General features: G+C 37.0%; 1 protein-coding gene across 5 annotated transcripts in view; it reads left to right on the top strand.

Moving 5' to 3' along the window:
- LOC106073396 (serine/threonine-protein phosphatase 2A 55 kDa regulatory subunit B delta isoform-like) overlaps positions 1-23,944 on the top strand; it is a 55,333-nt gene that overhangs the window by 10,739 nt on the left and 20,650 nt on the right. Inside the window, exon 1 of one of the 5 annotated variants that reach the window (XM_013233930.2) lies at positions 23,352-23,628. The exons of 3 other annotated variants lie outside the window; for them this stretch is intronic. The gene's annotated coding sequence lies outside the window, so the exon portion shown is untranslated. Of the gene's footprint in view, positions 1-23,351; positions 23,629-23,944 lie in introns of those variants that run through there. One more of the 5 variants, XM_013233945.2, reaches the window with a different exon arrangement.

The raw sequence follows: 23,944 nt of genomic DNA, 5'->3' as shown, positions 1-23,944 counted from the left end.
CTTTTTGGTGTCTCCGGTGTACAAAGTGTTGATAAGCTCTCTGTGTGTGTGTGTGTGTGTGTTACATAGCGGTCCAACATTCGAACTTAGTGTATAGAGGGGAAATATTGAAACTGTTTTTTAATAACAGAAAATAAAAAAAATATTGAAACTAAATTATATCTATTTATGAGATGAAGATGTTATATATGGCATAAAACATTTGAAATATGTAATAGCGGTGAAACATTCCAATTTTTTAAAAGGTATAGATCTATATGAATATTTTGGTGTACATTTTTTGTTATTGCTAAATTAAATGTTCTAAGCTCTTCAGTTTGTCGCACAAAACAATTTTACTTTGGATGAAGCATTAGACTTTCATTCTATGACTTATTTAAAAACAAATAGTCAATGAACTAGCGATACTAAAGAAAGTCAACTGTTAAGCATTGAGATCAATACTTTTTTTTTTCTTAGTTGGCAACTGAAGTTCAATTTAGCGTCCTTGACATTGTTATTTTTTCCTGAGATTCTGCCACTTGTCAAGGTCAAGGATGTCTCAGCACCAATTGATGTTGATTATTTATTCAATCAGAGTTTTTTTTTAAACTGTGTCCATAGATTTATCTGGTCTTCAGTTAACGACAAAGTGACTAGCAAATTAACCCAACACTTCTGCTCTCTATACGAGTTGCCAGGTTTCTGCGAAAATAAACATAAGGTTTTTGTCTCGTAGACGTGTCCTCTTAAATTCAACTAGCCCGTCGTGTAATGTTAATACTTGTGTATATGTGTGTCTCGTGTAATGTTAATACTTGTGTATATGTGTGTCTCGTGTAATGTTAATACTTGTGTATATGTGTGTCTCGTGTAATGTTAATACTTGTGTATATGTGTGTCTCGTGTAATGTTAATACTTGTGTATATGTGTGTCTCGTGTAATGTTAATACTTGTGTATATGTGTGTCTCGTGTAATGTTAATACTTGTGTATATGTGTGTCTCGTGTAATGTTAATACTTGTGTATATGTGTGTCTCGTGTAATGTTAATACTTGTGTATATGTGTGTCTCGTGTAATGTTAATACTTGTGTATATGTGTGTCTCGTGTAATGTTAATACTTGTGTATATGTGTGTCTCGTGTAATGTTAATACTCGTGCACATGTGTGTCTCGTGTAATGCTAATACTTGTGTATATGATGAAACACTTATTATAACATAAGTCTCTCTGTGTATTTCAATATATATTGTCTAACATTGATTGTGTAAGGACTTGAGACATAAGGACAGTAAGCTATGATTGAGGCAAAGTGCATGCTTAAAATCTATGATTAAGACAAAGTGTAAGCTAAGAATCTGTAATTGAGAAAAAGTGTAAGTGTGACGATCACATTTGCCGGGGATTATATTATCAAACTTGACAATTCAATGAAGTGAAGAAAGAAACATCTCTCTTAAAACTTCTTTAATAATACTTCTTCAACTTTCACATAAAATGACTTCTCAATTCAATAACAACTTGACTTGATACTTCTTAAATAAAACTTAAAGATACATGAAACTTCACTTAGTATAACTTCAACTTGAACTAATAATATTACTTCAACTAATAAAACTTTAATCAATGGACCCGCTAATATCACAAAACTTATAACTCTATCAAACCATTACTAAGCGTGACAGTAAGCTAAGAATCTGTAATTAAGATAAAGTGTAAGCTAAGAATCTGTAATTGAGACAAAGTGTTCGCTAAAAGCCTATGATTGAAAACAAGGTGATAATAAACCTAAAGTGCATGCTTGGATTAATAAAAGAAAGCAACCTACTTAACCCTAAGGAATTGGCAGCCCACAAATTGTATAAAACTGTGGGCTCTACAATTATTTTCAGGTTTAAGCTCATTCTTTCGTGCTAGCGCTTTTATTAACCCGTTACAGAAAAAGATCGCTTTACAATTTGAATCTAGTCAAGAAAAAATGATTTGGTTCATATAAAGGACTTTCCCTAGGATGAAATTGTTGAATACTAATGCAGAGAAGTTTTAGATTCCATATTTCAATGAACCAATGATGACAATATATTTTCTGACCCCACTTTCAATGAACTGCATTCTTCATTAACTGTGCTCTAGTGCAGCAGAGCTCTCCAACAGAAACACGACATAACAGCGAAGATGAAGTCTTGAATTTTGATTCTCGCGATAACAGTTCTTCACAACACTGAAAGTTACAAAGTTCACCGGAGTTGAATAACATTTCCTGAATAGAAATATTTCTGTGCAATTGATCTGATCTATCCGCAAATCATTCTCCTGAAAGTAAAACATTCCGAAAGATGCGAATGGTGGACCTATTTCCAAATTATAAACAAACTCATCTATTTGGCTTGAATATTATTTATGCTCGTCCCATGCCGGACCCATGCTGACGATGCTGTCCTTTAGTGAGTGACACAGTGCCGGCCATAGAGAGGGGAGAGAACAATGCATCAATGTTAATAACTAGACAAACATCTTAAGCGAGGGTTTTCTCCCTTGTTCTCTTGTGTCTCCTGGCGGAGCTGCCTCAAGTAGCCCGATATCAGTTTTCCAGACGTAATTAATTGATTTTGTTTTGGGAGGATTGCGCTATCAGCATGTGCTCATGCGTAGTCCGTCGGAAAATATCACTCCCTGACGGCCTCTCTCTCTCTCTCTCTCTCTCTCTCTCTCTTTCTCTCTCTCTCTCTTCGTCTTTTTTTTTTTTAGCTTCCTCATATTTCCGTCTCTTTTCTCTTAACAAAACAATGTAATACAGTAAAAATCGGGAGAAAAATATCTGAATTATAAGTCTCTCTGGTCAACAACTGGGCCGGGTCTCCATTGCTACATTATATATATATATATATATATATATATATATATATATATATATATATATATATATATATATATATATATATATATATATATATTTCTTGGATTCCACAATAAGAGAGCTTATTCAATAATTTTCTTTTTCTCTGCTTGTGGAGTTTTTCAGGAAATTAGAACTGTGTTTCTTATCATGGAAAAATGAGAACTCATCATGGGAAAATTATAACTGTTTCTCATTATGGAGCTCCCCTTGGGAGTTTGGCGTCCACTTTTGGTGTTCTTGAAAGAAAAGTCGCCATTGGGGAGTGACTAAAATTTCCGATAGACAAATAAGGTTGTGTCCGTCTACATTTAGGTTTGTCTAGCAGGCAGTAAGAGGCTACTTGTTCAGTACACGTCCAATCAATAGGGTACTGACACTCTAAATCAATAGACACATGTATAGATACATCATTGGTACAGTTATTAATTGATTGATTGGCATTAATTATTTCATTGATGCTTTGTTTATTTTGTTTTACATGATTCGGATGTTCCTTTTGAATTGCTAGGATGATAACATCCAAACCTCCAGCTTGACGTAGGGGAGAGGCGGCTGGACTCGGTACCATCGAGACGACAGTCCAGAGTGCATACCACACGACCAGGCAGTCACCCAGGCTTTGAATGATTGATTGATTGACTGATTGATTGATACTAAGAATATTCCATTTAAGGTTACTTGGTAATTGCTAAGATTCCATCACGAAAATTGGATCGTCCTCTGGACAAAGGATGCAAACAACAAAGCTAGAACTAGAGCAACTAAACTCTATCAATTTGTCAACAGGAAACCAATAGAACCTATTTCCCTAGATTCAATGGGAACAAACTGTGTCGTACCCAAACAAAAAACACTCAGATTTCTCGGTCTTGAAGTCTGTAGTTAATCTTGTTTTCTTAGTGATACTGATGACGTAATAGGTGGAGACAAGATGGCGCTCTTCGTACCATCACCTCGCGCTCCTCTCTCCTGAGGGGTTTGAGGACACATAACGAAAGGACACCAGTAGTATACGGTGCGCGCGCTAGGCTATTGTCCTTTTGCCTCGATTGTCCCGGGTTCATACCCTGCCCGCTGCCATCCCCTTCGTCCTGCGGGAAGTTTGGACTAGGATGGAAGTGAACTGAAACCATTAATTATGAATACAATTATTAATACAGCTAGCTGACACTTTATTCCTTCTTAATTAGGGATGATAAAAAAACAACAATAGGACTCTTCACAAACATGCAATTTTTTATTCTCAGACACTTATAAATAAAAAAAACAACACAACAATGGTACTGATCGATGATTTTCTCAACTATTTGAGTTAATATAATGTAAATTTCTTGAAGGAATCAAAATGTCTTCCATGCAGCAGACGTGACTGCTATTCTAGAGAGTATTACTTCCCCTATAACCCAAATATTTCGCAATCAAAGGGTAAAGATGATTTAATGGCATTGGAACCTTCTGACCTTTTCTCATTAACATCCAGGCACATATCTCAGGACATAGGCTTAACCCTGAACGTAGAAACATTAACAAAACTTAAAAGATTATTCACATACCTCAATAGAAGATATACAACTCGAGATTTCCCTCGTAATTCAAAATCACCGGTTTATTTCTAGCAATATCATAATCAAAATGTTCCCAATGCTTAGTGTCGTACGAACAAATGCTAAAATGTCAATACCAAAATAAATGTATTGTAAATGTAAACATCGCACTTGTATAGATCACTTCGTGACAATTTCGTCTCATTACTTAGCAATAAATCTTTTGTATTACATTCGTGCCAAAACCAGTTTATACATATATATATATAATTTTTTTTCTCTAAAGAAAAAATAATTGTTATGCCTGGATTCGATGGATAACTTATTGATTATCAAAAACAGATCTGCTCGGATATTAAATTAACCAAGCGTCATCTTGTCTTTGAGTGGATTTCCTGAAATAGAAAACTAAATCCACATCTTTGCGTACCAGGCACATCTAAATTAAACTTATAATTCTATGTAGGATAATTGTTGTAAGTCTAAATAACCTTTTAATTGTTGTAAGTCTAAATAATCTTTAAATTGTTGTAAGTCTAAATAATCTTTGAACTAAAAGTAGTTCGCTACCTACCGGTAAGACAGAAAATGTGAACAGCAAATTTCTCTCTCTTTAGTGGTGGCTGAGTGGTAAAGCGGGGGTTGCGAGTTCGAAGACTTGGATTTCGGGATCTTTGGGCGCTTCTGAGAACACCCAGCTCTAATGGATACCTGACATTAGTTTGGGAAAAGTAATGTGGTTGGTCGTTGTGCAGGCCACATGACACCCTCGTTAACCACAGAAACAGATAACCATTACATCTTTTGATCGTAAGATCTGAAAGTGGAATTTTACTTTTTTAAAATTATCAAACTTTTCTCTTTCGCTCAGAGGTGAAGTAAATGAATACTGACGTCTTGCAGACTTAAAAATAGATTTACTGCTGCAGAGGTGAACAACTGTATAGAAAAATACAGCAGACATACATATAGTAAAACTGTTGGACTAAACTAAAAACACAAGACATTTGGACTACGAGGCCTTCTTTAGATACTATCAAAGTAAACACAAAATCAACTAAATTGCCCTATGTTGCTACTAGCTGTCAAGCTGAGAAGAAATGAGCTGCGCTGGTAGAAAAGCGCGGGAATCGGGAAGACGCATACAGATAGATTAATTTAAACCATGTTAATTGTTTGGCGTTTCGCAGAAGTGAATGCAGAATATTCTAAATATCCACCATTAAATTCTACGAGTTGTACAGTGACAAAGCCTTATTGGTCAGGCAAACCTCTGATTCTTCTGTCTCCCTTATTTCGAGTTCTTTATGTTCACATTAAGCAAGAAGATTGATGATCGTAAATGTGTGAAACAATCCCATCCTCTCTCTATTACGTTGTAAATCTATTGGAGTCTATTATTTCTCTTCGTCCTAGAGACTAGATTATAGTGCGTTTTTTGTTCCTGTTTGAATTTTAAAACATCGTCTCTAGGGCAAGATAGTATTTAATATTTTCTAAATAATGGAGACGATGTGTTGTAGTCACTCTTTCTGTAGTGAGCCTACAAGGGAAATAGAGACTAACGGAATAAGAGCTTAGGATATATTTCAAATCAGAGCAATGACTTTTTAAATTTTGACTTTGGAGCTTAGCAAAACAAAATACTGAGCAGAACTTGTAATTTACTTTCATATTGTAAGTTGCCTCTAAGCCTTATCTGGAATTTCGCATTAACGCATCCACAAATCACTTTAAGGAAGTGAAAAGTATTGGGGGGGGGGGGGTGAAAAATTATCTCCCCTACATTAATTTGGCTAATATTTTGTGTTATCCCCCTTTTAGATACATTGTTTGAAGAGTTATGCCCATACATATGGGACACAGTGTGGAAGCCAAGATGGCTGAATAAAGAATATTGTTTACATTTTAATTTATGAAAGTTTGTTGTTTCATTTCAGTTTATTTTAAAAGGGGGGTTCTAATCTAATTGAGAGACTAAGTACGCTTGAACTTGGCTTGGCTACCTAAGAAGGGGGCTCAAGGTTCGACACCCGACTCGAGCAGAGTTGTATTTACTGAGCGCCTAAAGGCAGCACAGAAAACCTTCTCCCCCACTAGTCCACAAACGAGATTGGACCATAGAGCTCTGAGCATGCTATAAACATGAAAGTAGCGCTATATAAAAGCTATAATTTATTTTTTTAAATTGAGTAGAAACTGTCATCATCTTGAAATGTGTTGCATTTAATGATTCCATTGTGAGAAAACAGTGCCGCCATGTCTTCCACCATGCCGCCATGTCTTCCACCATGCCGCCATGTCTTCCACTAAATCTATTTGCTCGTGTCAGTGGTTGTTTTCATTACCATCATTTTACAATTGTGTTTTTATTATTGTTACAGTTTGTCATCAGATGGTAGACTATATTTGCGTTGCAACTTTTGTTACATTTCTAAGTTTTAATTTATTTTCATTTTGATGTTCAGTTGTATTTTGTATGCTCTAATTTGATCAGGTTTTGAGGAGCAAATAAAAAATCTGGTGCATCTGTAGATGCTGTGTTAGAGTAAATCTCCTTCATATCCATGTTGCACGCTATACCCAGATTGTGCTGATGATATATTGAACGACAGATACAAGTTTCTATGTTCGATTATGCAGTTCTATCTGATGAGGCTTTATGCCCGGAGCGGAAAAATAAAAATAAATAATACAAATAATAACTTGAGCTCCTCCAATTATCTTTGACTAGTTGTACTGAGAGGATCATTAGGTGAGTGCAGGAAAATGTGTTGCACCTTCTCATCTACTCAATGAGCTGCGAGGTACAAGAACAGGTGCACGGTGTTGGTGATGTTGACAGCAACACAACACATTGTTACACATGTATCAGTTATATCAGTGTTCAACAAGTAACAGGAAGACGAAGCATTGTTAAGCATGCATCTTACAGTAGGGTTTGTTAAGTTTCTAACAAGAAGTATATAGCAAAGGCATATTGGGGGGGGGGGCGGTGGCTGAGTGGTTAAGCCCTTAGTCCTGGGTTTGAATTTCGGTGAAAACTGGGATTTCGAATTTTCGGGATTTATAGGGCGCCCATGAGTCCTCACAACTCTAATGGGTACCTGACTTTAGATGGGGAAAGTAAAGGCTGTTGGTCTTTGTGCTGGCCACATAACACCTTGCTTGTTAATCGTTGGCCAAAGAAATAGATGGCCTTAACATCATCTGCCCTATAGACTGCATGGTCTGAAAGGGGAACTTTACCAACTTTTACTTTATATTATAGTAGGGTTTGTTCACTTTCTAACAAGATTTAAAAAAAAAAAAAATACAAAAATGTCATAGACTCCTAGCATTGTTCTAATTAAAGTTGAGGAACTTGTATATTCATATCAGTCTTTTGTCGCTGCTGGTTCGCTCTTAGTATTCGTGCGTCTGGATCTCAGCCTCTATATAAACTTTAGGATTAACCTACGCTCGTTTTCTTATTGTTGCTATTGTTGTTGTGTGTGTCAATTGTGACATGTCATGACGAGTTACGAAGCCTAGAATGGCAGAAAGCTGAGAACTTATGAAACCAAATGTTTGAGTGTTAATGTGTGTACATGAATCTTGCAAGTAATGTGTCTTGTCACAAAACCTGTGAGTATGAGCGTCACTGGACAGAAAGTAGTTTTATCTTTGATGATGAATAAAGTTTTATTTCTTTGAAAAATAGGGAAAAAAAGCTTTCCAATAAATAGAATATTTAGGATTTTGATCCTACCGCCTTTTCAAGAGTGTAGCGAGTGTTAGTAACAAGCCACGTTGTCTTCATGTTATAACAGCACTGATCTATGTAGCTATTTCAGACTGGTTACAACAGCACTGATCTATGTAGCTATTTCAGACTGGTTACAACAGCACTGATCTATGTAGCTATTTCAGACTGGTTACAACAGCACTGATCTATGTAGCTATTTCAGACAGTTACAACAGCAGTGATCTATGTAGCTATTTCAGACAGGTTACAACAGCACTGATCTATGTTGCTATTTCAGACTGGTTACAACAGCACTGATCTATGTAGCTATTTCAGACTGGTTACAACAGCACTGATCTACGTAGCTATTTCAGACTGGTTACAACAGCACTGATCTATGTAGCTATTTCAGACTGGTTACAACAGCACTGATCTATGTAGCTATTTCAGACAGTTACAACAGCACTGATCTATGTAGCTATTTCAGACAGGTTACAACAGCACTGATCTATGTTGCTATTTCAGACTGGTTACAACAGCACTGATCTATGTAGCTATTTCAGACTGGTTACAACAGCACTGATCTATGTAGCTATTTCAGATGGTTACAACAGCACTGATCTATATAGCTATTTCAGACAGGTTACAACAGCACTGATCTATGTAGCTATTTCAGAATGGTTACAACAGCACTGATCTATGTAGCTATTTCAGACTGGTTACAACAGCACTGATCTATGTATCTATGTTATTCATTTACAACAGCACTGATCTATGTAGCTATTTCAGACAGGTTACAACAGCACTGATCTATGTAGCTATTTCAGACTGGTTACAACAGCACTGATTTATGTAGCTTTTTCAGACTGGTTACAACAGCACTGATCTATGTAGCTATTTCAGACTGGTTACAACAGCACTGATCTATATCAATGTAGCTTCTTCAGACATGTTATTCTGTTAGTGACCATACCTGCAGTGAATGTCCATACCTGCATTAGTATCCATTCCTGCTTTAAAAGAAACAAAACGATGGGAGACCATTGTTTTAGCTTTTAGCGTGTAATAAAAGATATTGGTCTGTCCTTAAATAAGTTGAGTCTGAAGTCTTAGATCTTTTATGAGACTTACTAACGAGGTGCCTTGATATTTGGTAACGCTTAGCCTACGTGGTACATAAGTTGCGTCCACTCAACTCCACTTCATAGTTAGTTTTGTTTGTACATTGTTGGCATTTGTAGTTTAAATGCCTTTGGATCACTTGCGTTTTGTGGCAAAAGAAATAAAATTGCTACATTGTTAAATTGTACAGCTATTCGTTCGAGCTGCCATACCCCCCCCCGCCTCTTACCAGTCCCAGTCCACTGTGGTGTGGATCTTTTCTCAATTTTTTTGTTTTGTTCTAAAACTTAACACACCAGTACTGCAGGTACTTAGACATAAATAGATTCTTTGAAACTAAATGGAAAAACAAAACAAAGAGGGACACGTTGTTTTTTTTTCTTTTGTGGTCCCAAGTTGAAGACATTTATGGACAGTCAAATTCTTTCTTTTGTTTTCGACCAACTTATATGTCGTTCATGTCATGCCATAAATCTATTGACATCGAGTCAAGTCGTATACTGGCACTGAGTCAGAGCAGTGTTGTTGTTTTTTTTACGACATTGTTTAAAAAAATAAAATATAGACGACTATCTAGTGAACTTAAGGCCGGACATTTTTAGCTTCAGATATTTCAATATGTACAGGGAGGTAACTGATTTGGCAAATTGAATTCCAAGGAGTTGTGGGCCTTATGTCTAATTGACCAGAATTTATGAAGGACAAATTTGAAGCAGGCAAATAGAAAAACTAGACATAATGTAAAATAACAAAATAGCGTGTAATATTTTTGAAAATACGAAAAACATTTTCTTATTCAGAATTTCAATATGTGTCCATTTATTAGATCTTTGAAATTCCAGGCTTCATTATTATGAATCTCTTTGGCTAAAGCTTCTTCAGCATTGTACAACACATTTCTTTGCCATGTTCTTTAGGTACCGATGAAAACATTTTTTTTTAGAGAAACTAGTAAAACATAGAGAAACAATGCTACCGGAATCACTTTATAACAGAAAAAAAGTGCTTCAGGAGCGGGAATCTCGTGACAAGTTTAAGGACAAAGAATCTCGCTAAAAGTGCATGTGTCTCCTGTCTTTAAAAAAAAAGTTTTATTGTAAATAGCTCTAGGGTGTCTATGGACGGTTTTATTCGACGGGCGGAGGGATCTCAGTGTTGTGGAAGGAGACATGAGCGGTACGCCTCTGTCCATAAGTCAGGGCGCCACCCCATACCCCCTGTATTGATTTCAGGTCAAGAAAGTCTCGTGCAGGTGAATCTCAAGTTGTCTTTGAAATGACGTCTCTAAATGTGGAGCACATAGATGTCCATCCGTCTCCCTTGTGTCCATGTAGTGTCCTAGTGTCCATGTAGTGTCCTAGTGTCCATGTAATGAAAAGTGTTGAAATCCTTTACAATTAAGACCTTAAAACATTTAGCTACCAAGCATTTTGGAGGATCGTTTCTACTGATGTTGAGAATGTCTTCTTTACAACTTATGGCCTATTTATTTTGTTTAACCTTATGCCGACCAAGCCGTTGTCTGTACGGGGTTTTATTTAAGTTTTCTGTTCGTCGTCTGCGTTTGTCCTTAACAAGGTCTTTTATTTGGGTTTCTAATTATTGCCCCGCGACCTTATACAATCCGAAATAATCCCCCATCTAACTGATGCATTAGACATTTAAATAAACTTTTTATTACAAATCAATCTAATTTCTAAAACTTTCTCTTGTCAAGTTTGTTGATGGACTGTTAGGGCCTAGGTCTCCTTCATTCAGTCACACAGTATTATGCGTTATCCCTCTTTTAAATGTATGATATAAAAAGTGATACATGTACATACTGTACACAGTTGGAGCCAAGATGGCTAAATCAAGAACCTTGTTTACGTGTTTACATTGTGAAAGTGTTTGTTTCAATTATAGAATTTATTGTAACAAAGTTAGCTGGTCAGTTTCGTGAGGAACTTTTTGTTGTTATTCTCAGCCAAAACAGTAGTCTTCAATTTTTATCGCATCGCGAGAGAGAAAGAAGAGAGAGAGAGAGAAGAGAGAGAGAGAGAGAGAGACACACAGAGAGAATTAAAGCTTTCAGTCTGAAAGTCGTTTCTGCCAAAATGTCGTCCGACCACTACCACTACATTTCCTTTGCACTCACGAGTCCAAATAAACGCATGGACCTGTCTGAAACCTTATTGTGTAACCAGCAACTTCAATGACACGATTTTTAGGCCAAGCTTTATAGTCAATTCATCTTTTCATCCATCTTGAAAACAACCAAATGTCAGATCAATGAATGGTATTAGTATAGACCAGGGGTCGGCAACCTTTTGAGTCGGAAGATCCAAAAATTACAAAGTACAAAATTTCAACGTTTTTAAAAAGCCACAAGATTTTTTTTTCTTACCAATAATAAATAGTACTCGCATAAATAAAGTTTTTTTTTATTTAAAAAAACGAATCTATTATTCATAAGAAAAACATCAATTTATCATTATATCAATAGTGTTTTACACAACAAATTATATCTTATTATATTTATTTTATTATATATTATATATATGATAATTATTTATTATTTAAGTATAAAATTTAAACAATTAAACATTTACATACAACACTAACTTGTACTTCAATAACAAACATATGGGCAAACAAATTCAGTGGTAATTATGGCATTTAGAAAGCTTGGATAAATTTGGCTCATAGATTTTTTTTAGTTTCAAACACGACTCTAAATTTTCATTTGTTATTTGGCTTCTTACTTTATTTTTAATTATATCCATGCAAGAGAACACTTGCTTGTATGAATATGCCAATCCGAATATAGTAAGCCTTTCAAATGCCAACTTTTTCACCTGACTGTAGCAGTCTGGAAGACTATTCCATACGTGGAATATAAGTCCCGCAACTCGCAGCATTTCTTTGAAAGCTGTCCACTTGTGTTGTGTTACATACACTTCTGGACCTTCCAACATGAGTTTCAAGTCAGTACATTGATCACTACACAATAGCTTTACTTTTTAAATCGATCAATTGCATGTCTAGAGATCCAGTATCGATTCCGAATGGCTCAATGTGGATTTCGGTACTATTAGTGTTAAGATGATTTTTTTTTATAAACGCTACTATCGTTTTGTTTGTTTTGAATTGCTCAAATCAGTTAGCAAATTCATCTTTAATTTTTCTTTAAAACGTTCCTGAAGTAACTCGTGTCAACCGTTGCACTGCTTTTATCGCGATATTGATTTACAAATTGAAAATGAAGTAACTGACCGCTCTGAATATCTTCTGCAAAAAGAATAAATTTTGTCTTCAAAACAAACAAATTCTTTTACCAAAACCTAGACTGGGTTTCCCTTGCAGTTTTAGATTTAGCTCATTTAATTTTTTTCTTTTCTGTTATAAACACCATAAAGTAAAATGCTTGCAACCATTTGTCTAATTTTCTAATTCAACATGATTAATGCCTTTTACATTTAGGAATCTATTCAATCCATTCAATCACAAAGCAAAAACGTTTTAACATCAAGCACTTTATTTTAAAGAAGGAGGTCGGAATACCAAGTCTCCATTTCGTTAAGAATTCTATAAACTGACGATGGTAGAGTGTTTTTGACAAGATGATGTTAAAAATCTTGATTACCAAATTTATGACCTCATCTATTTCGGCCGGAAATGTTTGGACACAAAGCGCATCTTGGTATATTATTCAGTGAAACGTGAACATTTTGTGGTTTATTTTGCGCAAAGAATCCGTAGTTGTGCCCCTTTATGTTTTGTACCTGCCCTACTTCTGACTTGTTATTTATATTGATTCTATTGTCTTCAAGGTATTTTTGCACGACATTAGCTGTATCTTCTCCTCTAGTTTGTCACGAGAGCGGTAGCAATCCTAGAAGTTCTTCTTTTGGACCTTGGGAAGACATATATCTGACAACAAAGGTCAACTTGTGCCGTGTCTTTTAAGTGCAAGACACATATATATCAAGTGATAAGGCAGAAGAAAGTTGAAGATCTTCCACCTGCAAATATGTTACATTCAAATGACATGGGGGCAAGGTGCGCTGAAAAGCGAGTACAAGTGGCTAAGAGATAGAATCGAATCAGAACGATTTTTAAATGGTTTTTTTTTTATAAAAAAAAATTATATTTGCCCATAGAACTAAAGAGCCGCAGCTTAACATCCAAAGAGCCGCATGTGGCTCGCGAGTCGCAGGTTGCCGACCCCTCGTATAGGCTACGAACATGAATTTTCCGTTTATTATATCTTAACACGCAAAGAGATGCTCTCACGCACACACGTTCAACGCTACACATAAAAGATATGCTCACACACACACACGTTCAACGCTACACATAAAAGATATGCTCACACACACACACGTTCAACGCTACACATAAAAGATATGCTCACACACACACACGTTTAACGCTACACACATCGATTCTTTCAATATAGTTAATGGTTGATAAAGAAAAAGATAAGTCATAAAAACAAATCTTTTGTTTGTTCTTGCCAGCCATACAGAGCCGATCGGGACTACGACTTTGTTTAGAAGGGTTCTCTCCAAGTAATTGTGTAACTTGAAGAGCTCTAGAGATAAACTACGCGACAGTAAACGTCTTCAGTGCAACATAACTAGACCCACGGAATACCAAAGAAAATTAGGTCATAAAATAAAATGTAAACCTACTATATTGTTTTCTTACACAATTTTGAATTAGAGGACAAAGTATATATTTGAGTTTTTTATACATGGCGGATTTTTCTCCCACCCCCGGGGCAAAAAAAAAATGTGTGTGTGTACATAATTAATCTTTATTACATTCTGACCCTTCATTTTTTTTCGGAAGACGTTTACCCTAGAATGAGATTTTCCTGGAGTTAGTGGAAAAAATTGCAGACTGCCCGCCCTTGCCAGGGGGTCTGGGGGAGTGCTAAGAGCTCCGCCGCCAAGCACTATTTCCGATATTGAAATCCGATAAAATGCTTATTCTGAGGTATCTACAGTGCATTATCCTACTATTAAAAAGTTGTATTTCAGAAACCTACTGTGCTATTCTTACTGACTTAGATCCTCCGCGCCGTAGCAAGCTGCTACCACAAAAATCTGTCACCGGCAATATCTGAAGCCTCTTCCCACCTGCTCTGAGGACCTCCATGAAAGTATGGCGCCATGTTGTATTATGGTGTCCCTGTTTGCGCCTCGTAATGGCCTCCATGTCATCGCAACTCTTATTATGCGTAATTCATTTTGTCGGAGAACATGTCCCGCAAACCTCACGCGACGCTCTGTCACAACCTCACTAAGGGGTCGACTGCCTTGATTGAGACCCGATTTCTATAACTGACTCCTTAAATCCGTCTTAGCCATCTTTGTTGAACCACATTTAGTCTTTTTTTTTCAATTTCGGCAGATGACTATTCACTGCACTTTGTTGATAGAGCCCAGCCACTGGTAGAAATTTTTAACCTCTCTTGACTACACTCTTGAATTAGGTGCTTTAGTTTATAACGAAAAGAGAAGTTTTATCATCAAAATCAGTCACTAAAGTTTAACCCCCCCCCCTGGCTACGCCCATGCATGGCAGATAAAACTATGAATTTGTAGCTTTTAATGTATCCGATGTGTACAAGAAACGAAGTGTTGATGTTGATACACTTTGTTTTCTCACAAAAGTTCATCAGAAAAATGTACTCAGTGTGATGTAACTTACCTCTAGCTATGCTTAGTCTAATTCAGCCAACTGTATTGTTCCTTTTTGTTTTAATCTCAGTTTATTGTGCACATATAATGGATGATTATGTGACGGCGTGATGACTTAAAAAAAAAATATCTGTTATAATATAGGATAGGCAATTGGAATCAGGTTTAGGTCATATTTGAAAGTAACCTTTCCAGCCCTTTTTTCGATCCATTTCCACCTGAAGCCACTAGGAGGTCACACACAATTCACAGCAAATTATGCGCTTGGTCTAGCTAGACATTTCGTGTTCCCAATGTAAAAGGTTCAAGGTTTATTACTAGATCGGTAACTCTCACAAGCCGACACTCTGGCTCTGACTTTTTTTTTTCATTGATAGGGTTATTGTACCACCCCCTTCTTGGCCCTTCCAGGTAAACCCCACTTGCCTTGATGTGGCTACCTTTTCAGAATCCGTTGTGTGTCCCAACAAGGCAGACATACAATGCTTCAGTGGTTGGGCCCGACAGCCTTTCTCGTTTGCCTTTTAAACTCGAGTTACACACATGGGAGAGAGTATCCGACCGAGAGGGTGTGTTGAAAAGCAGAGGGGGATGATACATTAAAACTTACCTACTTAAAACTGAGGTTAATACTTACTGAGATTAGACTTACTGGTACTAATACTTACTAGGACAAGATTTACTTAGACTAATACTTACTGAGATTAGACTTACTGGTACTAATTTTTATAGAGACTTGATTTACTGAGACTAATACTTACTGAGATTAGACTTCTTGGTACTAATACTTACTAGGACAAGATTTACTGAGACTAATACTTACTGAGATTAGACTTACTGGTACTAATTTTTATAGAGACTTGATTTACTGAGACTAATACTTACTGAGATTAGACTTACTGGTACTAATACTTACTAGGACAAGATTTACTGAGACTAATACTTACTGAGATTAGACTTACTGGTACTAATACTTACTAGGACAAGATTTACTGAGACTAATACTTACTGAGATTAGACTTACTGGTACTAATTTTTATAGAGACTTGATTTACTGAGACTAATACTTACTGAGATTAGACTTTTTGGTACTAATACTTACTAGGACTAGATTTACTGAGACTAATACTTACTGAGATTAGACTTACTGGTACTAATTTTTATTGAGACTTGATTTACTGGGAGAGAAGGGAGAGGGGGGGGAAGGACTACGCTGACCATTTCATAGTCGGTCTAACAAATAGGTTCTATCCTAGCAATGGAAACAACCCTTAAATTAATAAGAATTATAATTTCTTAGATAAAAGAATAATGCTATGACGAAATGTAACCATTAACAATATCTATCTGTCTGTCTGTTTATCTGTCCGTCTGTCTGACTATCTGCCTGTGGGTGTGTATTTAAATGAGGAAACCCGTGGGACAAATGTGCACACTCTAATGGTGATAGCTTGCGGTAAAATTAAATATTTTTTTATTTTCTTTTTGAATGTCTCCGTACTATTACAACCACTGAGATAGGTCAACGAAAAGTACCATGTAAATGCTCAGCATCTTAGGAGGCGGGGAGGGGTAGATGGCGGGTATATTTGTGTTCCCCTCGAGTGACTTTCTTTTGATAGAAGTGTGTCGATGTTTTTTAGAAAGTTCAGCATTGACGTCAATGGTTTGTCCTTGAACTAGATGTCACGATATCAGTCAAACAAACTAGCGGCCTCGGTGTCCCGTGGAAGACTAGGCAAAGTTGTCTTTGTTAGAAGCATGGTGCTCTAGAGCTCTCCTTGCAGCTAGACCGAGGCACACGCTGATATACGTATTATATGAAATGACAAGACCATATTGTGGGTTGGGCCAAAAGGCTACATTTCTTCTTCTAGATAGCTTTTTGCTGTTGAGCCTGGTCTGTTGGGGTAAACAGGTCTTGCTAAGGTATATAAAATTGGGGCGTTCAAAAAGGGTATGATTGACAGTTTCGAAAGGGTGGGCCGGTGCAGTGTCTGTTATCGAATATAAGTCACAGGCTCTAGTTAGATGCTAATGATCATGTAAGAGTCCAAATAGTTTACTTGTAGTTTTACATATCAACTCACTCTGTCTGTCTGGTAAAAAGTTTGTACTCGTTATTTCTCCCACACCCAATCTCGGATCAATGTGAAATTTCGCATAGGTACTTCTTGTACCTGACCAAACAAGAATCAATTGAAAAAAAACACCAATTAGTAAATTAACTATTGGTAATTAATTATTTTGTTTAGTATCAAGCAAGGGAAAGAGCCTGTACTTGATAGATGCTGTGGCATAAGTTGAATTCGTCCCCTTTATACTTTGAGTTGGAATTGAAGTCGTAACACTTTTTTTTTCACTTATAAAATGCATTTATAAAGCGATCACGGTAACCTTTTTCACAGATTCACCATTCTCTCCCCCCCCCCTTTTTTTTTTCCTTCTTCCCAACTGGTCCAAACAAATGATAGGATTATTGCGCATTGATAAAGCTAAAAGCATGAAATAGGGCTAAACAAAAACAATTGGTAAAAGTATTTCTATTCGTACAGATTTATTATTCTTATCTTATCTTATATAATACAGACGTTACTTCAAAAAAGAAGATGATTACGTCCTACGCGTCATGCATTTAGTCATGCATATTAACCAATGACTTAAATTCTGCCAAGTCACTGGTTTTCCTGGCTAGCTCAGGCAACCCATTCCATGCTCTAATAGCACTAGGGAAGATGGAGCACTTGTACAAATTTGTCCTAGCATATGGGACGAGGAATGTGCCTTTATCTTTGTGTCTTTCAGAGTATTTTATTAAATTTTGTTTTTGTATTTGAAGATTATGGTTCAGTGTTTTATGTATTATTGCTACTTTACTTTTGAGCCTTCTGTCCTGAAGGCTTTCTAAATTTAGTGATTTTACTAAAGGTGTTACTCTAGTCAAATGTGAATATTCGTTTGTTATGAATCGCACTGCTCTATTTTGTGTCTGTTCTAGTTTCTTAATGTTTTCTTGAGTTGAGGGGTCCCAAACAGAGGATGCATATTCTATTATTGGCCTAACCAAGGTTAAATAACATTTTAGTTTTATGTTCTTATTTGATTTATAGAAATTTCTTTTAATAAATCCTAATGCTTTGTTTGATTTTTTTGTAGTTTCATCAATATGTGGATTCCATGACAGTTTTTCATTCTTATTCTAGATCTATCAAGAATGTAATCACATGACTGATCCAAACTCATTCAAAATCGTCTAAAACTAAAAATGCCTCTTGTGACGAGTTTGTATCATTCGTTGTTTTTTATTTGAAGGAGAGATTACGACATTTCTTTTTTTTATTTTAAGCCCACTAACCCTCATACAAAAAAAAAAGTGAATCTTGCTTTAGTCCTTTGTATTGTCTTAAGCAAGGAGGATTGGCCTGAATCTTCCTTAAGCCTTTTCTCTTCATCTTGCTGCTCTACTGGAGGTAAGGTGAGGAGTGTGTGTTTTGAGGTGGACATTGCACTCCGCTCTTTGGGAGATTTGTAGATGTTTCTTCATTTTCTTCAACTTCTGCAAAGAACATGCGTTGCAGAGAGAGAGAGAGAAAGGGAGAGAGAAAGAGAGAGACTAACGAAAACTTATTTATAGTCTTTATTGACTCGTTCTACACTTGCCAACAGGCTAGGGAAAGAAAAGACAACTGGACATTTCTTAAAAACAGATACCCTCTGAACTTGACTTTACAGTAGGACAAAATGTGTGTGTGTGTGTCGGGGGGGGGGTTGTTAACAATTTAGGGTTATTCTGGTGAAACATTTTTTTTTTTTAAATGCATACTGTTTGTTGGCCTCATTGGTCTTGTTTAACACTTCTTCATGAGACTGTGGAGCCCTATTTCATTCCCGTCCACCTACAACACGGGTTAAGGTGCTTTCGCTTTGAACGAAGCCAGCCATGTTTCGTTTCGCTCGACTTTCTTCCAGAGCTGGGGCCAATGCCTTTTCTCTGCCCATTGCTTTCTTGGTCACCATCTCTCTCCACGTAGTGCATTCTCTGGGGATATGCTTTCCAGTAGTCAACATCAACTTCCACTGCTTTCATGTCCCGCTTGATTAAATGCTGTAAGGCACTTAGTTATTATAAAGACCCACCATAGTTAACAGACATTGAACGCGACAATAAGTAAAGTCACGGATAGTGGGGTTTAGCTTGTTCAATCTAGTACCGTACTAGCCATGGGCGTAGTCAGGGGGGGGGTTGGGGTTCAAAACCCCCCCCCCCCCCGAAATGAAATCCCCCCTGGGGGGGGGGGAATCGGAATTTAGTGATTGATTTTTTGCTTTGATTTTGTTTATTTTAGGTGAGATTTTAATACTAAACCATCACTTGCCCCAGCTCAACCAAAGGGATTTTGAGTTTTAAAACCCCTACCAGGGGGTTTTGAGTTTAAAACCCCCTACCAGGGGGGTTCGAGTTAAAAAAACAAATTCCGGGGGGGGGGGTTCAAGTTTAAAACCCCTACCAGAGGGGTTCGAGTTTAAAAACCCCTACCAGGGGTTTTGAGTTTTAAACCCCCTACCTAGGGTTTTTGCAGTTAAATCCCCCTCTTCTATAAAACAAAACAAAAAAAAATACGCACTCAAAATGTTATGAGCGTAGCTAAATGGGTTTTGACTCAGTTTTGAGTTTAAATCCCACTTCAGCGGGGTTTGAAGGTAAAAAAAAATCTCTTTAATATTAAAAACAAAGCAAATTATACACTCAAAATGTTATGAGTGTAGTCAAAGGGGTTTTGAGTTTAAACTCCCCTCCAGTGGAGTTTGAAGCTAAAAAGTACCTCTTCAATATAAATAAAAGCGAATTACTCACTCTTAAATCTATGAGCTTAGCCAAAGGGGTTTTGAGTTTAAACCCCCCGCCAGGGGGGTTTGAGGCTAAAAAATACATCAGTGTAAGAAAAAAAGCAAATTACGCACTCAAAATGCTATGAGCGTTGCCAAAAGGGGTTTTGAGTTTAAACCCCCATTCAGAGGGGTTTGATGTTAAAAATACCTCTTCAATAAAAAAAAAAGCAAATTACACGCTAAAATTATTTGAGCGTAGCCAATCCAATCGGGGGTTTTGAGTTTAAACCTCTCTTCTACAGATGGCTTTTTTTTAAAGTTTAAAACCCCTCCAGATGGTTTTGAGTCTAAGATCCCCCTACAGAGCATTTTGAGGTGGAAAACCCCCAACAGAAGATTTTGACGATAAAACTTCTCTTTTCAATATAAAATCTAAAGCAAACTACAGTCACTTAATTCCAAGAGCGTATTCAAGAGTGGTTACACATTTTACCAGGGGCTCCTTTAATAAACTGTAGTGAATACTCATCTGCCGAAATTGAAAAACACTAAATGTGGCTCAACAAAGATGGCTAAGACAGATTTTAGGAGTCAGTTATAGAGATCGGGTCTAAATCAAGGAAATCCTATGCCGAACTGGTAGTCGACCCCTTAGTAAGATTGTGAGAGAGCGACGCATGAGGTTTGCGGGACATGTTCTCTGACAAAATGAATTACGCATAAGAAGAGTTGCAATGATATCCTAGTACAACTTGACGCCACTCATTCATGGAGGTCCTCATGGCAGGTGGGAAGAGGCTTCAGACATTACCAGTGACAGATTTTTATGGAAACAGCTTGACGGCAAATGCGCCGAACGGCGCGGGAGGGTCTAAGTCAGTAAGAATAGCACATTAGGTTTTTAAAATAAAACGTTTTAATAGCAGGAAAATGCAGTGAAGATACCTCAAAATATGCATTTTGTTGGCTTTCAATACCAGAAATAGTGCTTGGCGGCGGGGCTTTGCCCCGCGCTAGGGAGCTCCTAGCGCTCCCCCAGACCCCCTTGCTAGTAATGTCGGGGAGTCTACAATTTTATGGAAACAGCTTGACGGCAAATGCGCCGAACGGCGCGGGAGGATCTAAGTCAGTAAGAATAGCACATTAGGATTTTAAAATAGAAAATTTTAATAGCATGAAAATGCACGGTAGACACCTCAGAATATGCATTTTGTTGGCTTTCAATATCAGAAATAGTGCTTGGAGGCGGGGCTTCGCCCCGCGCTGGGGGAGCTCCTAGCGCTCGCCCAGACCCCATTGCTAGTGATGGCGGGAAATCTAAAATTTTTCCACTAACTCATGGAAGAACCTATTCTAGGGCACATTAATCGTCTTCCGAAAGAATGAAGGGTCAGAATGTAATAAAGATTATGTAGGCACACACACATAAATACATATTTTTTAAAAATTTCGCGGGGGGGGGGGGAGAAAAAATCCCCCCCCCCAACTCTTTCTGCGGGTGCGTGGAGGCATGCGTGACCTTTTTTGTTAGATGTACGGAATCATGAATGGAACTACTAAAATGTATGTCAATACAATTTAGCAGCTATAGCGAACGAATGTATGAAAAATGCTTTAGGAAAAAATTGAATGTTAATTTGATTAAAATATTAAATGAATGGACTATAATTAGTATGTTTATGTATTAAAGTATAAAACTGTTTTTGCGATAAGAAGTTCTATCATCTTAGAGTTGAATTAGAGTTTTAGACCTAGGAATAGAGAGATGTGTAGCATTTCGGTCTTGTCTAATGAAAGAATGTACGCCGGGACTTCTAAATTTATGTAAAAATGCTTTTGAAACACAAATTTGAAGGTTAATTGTATTAAGTAATGAAATAAATGGACTATATTTTGTATTTTCATGTGTCACAGTAAAAAACTATCTGTGCAAGCTGTAGTTTTAAAAATTACATCTAGATCTATATCCTCTCGATCTAAACATGGTAAACATGGCCTTGATTCGTCAAATACTAATACTTTCATAGAGTTGGGCAACTTTTTTTTTGAGTGTCTTAAGTTTGTTTTAGGGCTTCTATACATACGTCACGGTTCCAGTTAGCACCCAATGAACATTTGCGCAAAGTTTCATCAAGATTGGTCAAACGATTTTATTTTCTATTCGGAACATACATACTCCTTACATTCTACTTTATAGTATAGATTACGCAGTTGGTGTTAGGACTTCAGGGTGACAACATCATTACCTCGACAGATTTCGACACGTATTCAACTTCATTCATTTATCTAACGGTCTGGACTTAGTTCTTACATCTTGTTATTATGGTAGGATTTGATCATTGTTAGTTATTGAGATCAATGAATACACCCGTACAAGAAACTCAAACATCTTCTGAGTATTCTGTTGAAGCCAGACAGCCATCACACACATACAAGACCAAAGCCTATCACAATGCACATATGTATGCATTCTCCTACTATAGTTCATACTTGACCAAACGTGTAGAATACTATTTAAACACTTTTCAAAAACATCAATATAACATAGACTCTCACACACACGCCAAAGCAGCAAGCTTGCAAACAAGATTTTGAATCTAGAATATAGTATACAGGTGAGACTGTAACTTGCACGGGCCAAGGACCTATACTCTGATTAACAAGGACGCCCTTTCCAAACCCGTACCTCGGTCTGGCCTCAGATTTTCCCTAACCTAAGCTTTTGTCTCCTGCCAAAGGCAACAACGGTGGTGATGACGGAGTGTATTTGATCTCTCAATGCACATCTACTGGTGTCAGGTGTCTGTCCTTAGCACACTGCTTTGAGAAACTTCTTTTTTTTTTCAGTGGTGTGTTGCTTCTCTCTCTCTCTTTGTGTGTTTTGATTAAGCACTTATTTTTTACATTCAAATTTTGGTAGCACCCCCCTCCCCTGTTTTGAAACACTTCGCAGAAGATCTTGAGGGGGGGGGGGAGGGGGGAATCAATGATCACTTTCCCATTCACCTTACAGATTCAATATAAGCACTGTATCTAGCCTTCGCTACATAATAGCAGTCACGAGTTCAAACCTTGCCCGCTGCCATCCTGAATATGGTTTGGTTTGGACTATGACTTAATACTTTTTAGTTCTGGAGTAATATCTGATCAACTTCAATGTCCATTTGAATGGAAAGAAAATCATGTCAAATGACTCTGCCAGGTAGGGTAAAATGCCAGGTAGGCTTTATCCTATCACAACCAATGCCCATAAACTTCTTAGCTTAAACATGTTTAATTGTATTATTAATACCCTTATATTACAATGCAATGATCCACCTTTGTTGTTATTCGGTTGACATCTGTTGCGCTTACCGAACTTTGTTATCTTATCAGGCAGGGGCCACAACACATGTTTCTTGTTACGTCTGTCTCAAGCTACAGCACTTCACACAAATTAAAGGGAGAGAAAGAGAGCAGAAATCAAATTGTGTCACACATCGCGTGGTCTATAAAGTTGTGGTGACACAGTACTTAATCTATTACCCTGGTCACGTGGTCTAGTCACTCTCAAATTTCAGGCCCTGTGGCTCAACGCAAGGTAGGCTAACATTTGCACGCCTGCCTTGACAACAGACGTAGCACGGGTTCACCTGCTTCAAGATGGTTAGACAATCGGCGGGCACTTTTCGCGGGAATTAGAAGGAGGATATATCAATGTTACTCGGATTATAAATGCAGATCTAAATCTAGTTCTATAATTTATTTGGCATTCTGTAAACTGGTGATATTTTTTTAAACATGAATGTTTGTTTATGTCTGGATTCATTCAAACTTGAAAACTTCTAAGATGCAGGTTAGATTGTGATTTTAACATTTCAAATAGACTGTATATTCTAATAATAGACTTCTGGATTTATAGTGCTGTTTCGTATAAGGATAGCATGTGCATTTATTAGATCTAATATTGGCCATAGAAACCTAAAAAAATAATATTTCATGTGCTGATAGTGGATTTACTAGTATTTAGATATGCTTAACCAATGTAACTATTTTCCAACATGCCATAGATCTTAGGTTTCGGTGGGTATAGTGTATATCTTTTCAGTTTAACATTAAGTCTAGCCACAATGAAAAAAAAATTAAATACAGTTTTAATTGCTCTCTTTATT

Source organism: Biomphalaria glabrata, chromosome 1, assembly GCF_947242115.1.
Source record: "Biomphalaria glabrata chromosome 1, xgBioGlab47.1, whole genome shotgun sequence".
NCBI lineage: Eukaryota > Metazoa > Mollusca > Gastropoda > Planorbidae > Biomphalaria > Biomphalaria glabrata.
Note: the sequence above shows the minus strand (reverse complement) of the source record. Positions and strands in the feature narration are given on the sequence as shown.